A 3,387-nucleotide genomic window follows, 5' to 3' on the forward strand; every position below is an offset into this window, starting at 1 on the left:
CTATGGACAGAAAAAAAAAACATTGCGCCCTAACCGAAAAGTCCGTATCACTGAAATTTCGCCCAATCAATCAATCCAACCCTATCCGAACCCACAGCAATACCACAGAGGTGACCCAAGGAGCAAGTCCATGCAACGTCCCTTTCGACGAAGACAGACTCTGGGACGGGCGCATTGCTTCCACTGTTTTCATCAGCCGGCCCCACCTCTTCTTATAGCGAGGTGTTTCTATCTACGTAGTTAGTCACCGCATCGCTAATCTGGGCCTGGCGTCCGGATTCATCATCCGCCAAGAGCTCTTGCCGACGCTTGCGTTCTGGACTCGCATGATCCGGCTGTGCAGCGGCATGTGCCGGAACGAGTTCTTCCAGCCGGCGAAGCTGTTGCTGCCGCCCTTGTCTTTGAAACAGGGCACGTTCTGCACTATTTACTCGCAGATCTGTGACGGCGGGAGGCGTTTCTCGGTGCGCTTTTGATGGCATGCGTAATCAGGTTCGCGTAGTACATGTTTCCCCAGGAGCTGCGACGCGATGAATTCTTTTTCAGGCTCTCCTGTGGACCCGCCTTCTCATCGCCATAATTGCTGGGCCGGGGGAGCGACAAAGTGTTGGAGCAGGCACGCGTATGCGACTCGAAGCCTGACCCGCCATCAGCCAGCCGGTCCATGGCGTGTGTCAGCGATCACGTCTGCCGTAAGCCGAGATGATCCGCGCCATAATCGATTGAGCACAGCGGCTACCCGTAGGCAGCCAACAAAACGTGCACTATTCCTTTTCCCAAGCATTTCACTCAAAAGCCGAGCCCCAGGCAGGGGAAATTTTGTCACCATTCGAAAACCGGTGAGTACCCGGCGGTGTCCTTGCGGTTTCTCTACCACAAGGATGTCGCTTTAAAACGTCGGACAGAAGAACTTTAGTATCAGTTAAATGAACGGGATTCATCATCAGATGGTGGACCTAAATTGACGCGCTCCGTATGGGCTCCCACCACGAAGCTGATCAGATGCAATCCGTCGAGTTTGCTATCAACAGAAACATCTCCGCGGTAACGTTTGGTTTGTTTAGTTTGTTAGGTTTAACATCACAAAGCGACTCAGGCTATGAGAGACGCAGTAGTGGAGGGCTCCAAAAATTTTGACCCCTGGGGTTCTTTAGCGTGCACTGATATCGCACAGCACATGGGCGCCTCCATCGAAAAGCGGCAGCCGAGTCCGGTATTTCATCCCGCATCCTTGGGCACAGTATAGTCTAACGCCGCACTACTGCACCACACCGGCGGGGTATCTCCGGCAAGACGCACGACAACCGCAGCCATCATAGGCCCTCAATACCAGTTTCCCTCTCCAAATCCCAGTTTACACGCAAACATTTACGGCTGAATTGCTTGCAATCAGATGAGTCTGGGGGGTCTGAGACCCCTCACCAGCATTTAAGAGAAATCTGAGACCCTTCCGCGCTCGAATATTGTATAAGGAATGCATGAATACAAAGCAGGCTGCCATCTTTTTTCTTGTCAGAGGTTATCAGAACATTTGTTTTCTGAACCGGAAATTTCTATTTTAATAAGGAGCCATTAATATATTTGCTAAAACTCGAGAAAGAGAAAAATCACTTCTTCCCTAAATTTGTATAAAACGATGTGCGAGGCAGGCCACCATGTCGCTTTCTCTCTCCCTCTTTATTTTTCTTTCCAGCTGTGCTCGAACGTCCCTGGAAGGAAAGTTCCTATTTGCGAAGTAGAAAAAAAAGTCCCCATGCGAGGACTGTGTTGCCAGTGGTGAGCTGCAATGATGTATGCTACAACGCTTCCACCTGTCTGTTTGGAAGTGACCGAACATCCAACAGATGCGGGACGTTCATAACAAGAACAAAAAAAAAATAATGGCAGTGGTAACCCAGTGAAAGCGCACCATCCTCACCTTATTTCCAGCGAAAATGCGAGCTCACTATCGGCTTTATTAAACTGGAAGCTTGGACAGATGCACTAAGGCCCGTTCACATTTGCGACTCGCCGAGGTCGGGCGACTGTTCTGGTCGAAAAGCGACTGTCACAAATGGTCGCATTGGTCGAAAAGCGACAGTCGCAGGCCGTTTGACCGATTTTCGCTCGATTTTCCAGCTTTGTGACTGCTGGTCGAAAACCGTTAAATCAATCAGCGGCTCAGTTGACGAAAACGTAAGTTAGCTTTACTCTATCTGGTGATGAGTCAAGGTAGACAAGACGTAGAAAGCGACCCGCAAGTCGCATTTGCAAGTGTGATCATCGGTCGCGCTGCGCGGCCATCTGGTCGTATGCGACAACCGGTCGCGCGCCTTTCGCGAATCGCAAGTGTGAATAGGGTGACAATGGTCAGCGACCGGTTAAGCCCTGCCTTCCCCAATACAGCATCTCCATCACCACCAGAAGTGCAGCAAAGACTGTGCACCATCATCAGAAAAAGGGTCGAACCTCGTCACCGAAATGTCTTCTAGGTAGTTCTAGAAGCCTTCTGTTTTGGGCGGTTTTCCAAGGCTATCACGTTTCGAGACGCTTGTACCTTTCTCAGCGGGTAATATTACCGAGCTGATTAGACCTCTCTCCATGACTGCTGAACGAGCTGCAGGGATCGGATCCACGCAACGTAAAGAGCCAAATGGCTTTTTCACCATGCTTTTTCGCAGTGCATGTAAAAATTTCAGGCGCCCAGAGGACCTAGGCTCCAAATGAGGATTACATTTGTGTCAAAGCCAAGAAAAAATGGAACAAAAAGTGCATTTGTTGCGATCTGAATTCCGGAAGAATTCACTTTTAGGTCAAATTATTGGAGGTTGTTTTTTTCCTAGTGGTTGCTTTTTCAGGGGCCTTTTCTTCCGGTGACGCTTTTGCCGGAGCCGTAACTTCTGGGGACGTTTTTACCTACACCCGGGATTCTCGGATTTGGCTTTTTGTTGTTGTTTTTTTGCAAGATACTGCGAATAAGACTCACGAAACGCCATAACTTGACGTTTGATTGGATGTAAAAGATAAAAAACAATGGACCTTTTTTATTATGTCTTGACCTAAATTCATAAAACTAGTACACGGGCTTCAAGCTGAAAAAAAAAAAATGTCATTCAAATGCTTGCAGAACTCTATACATTGAAAGTAATTTAAAGGGGAAAAAAAGCCCACATTCGATAATTTTTCGATGAAGGTCCACGATACGCTCAATAATTATACTTGCCGAAAACGTTTCTTGTACAAAGTGTTTAAAGATTCGTCCAATGTAGCCATTTGATTTTCGGCAAAGGTACGGCGGACTTCGATACAGGACCATGGCTAAAGTCACGTTAAAGTCCTCATTCCAGTTGCTACGCGTCATGAAGCCAGCCTTCGCGGCCCTCGATCAGAGGCGCTAAGTAGGGTTCA

The sequence above is a fragment of the Amblyomma maculatum genome, chromosome 1 (assembly GCF_055883805.1).
Source record: "Amblyomma maculatum isolate TAMU_Amacu chromosome 1, ASM5588380v1, whole genome shotgun sequence".
Lineage (NCBI taxonomy): Eukaryota > Metazoa > Arthropoda > Arachnida > Ixodida > Ixodidae > Amblyomma > Amblyomma maculatum.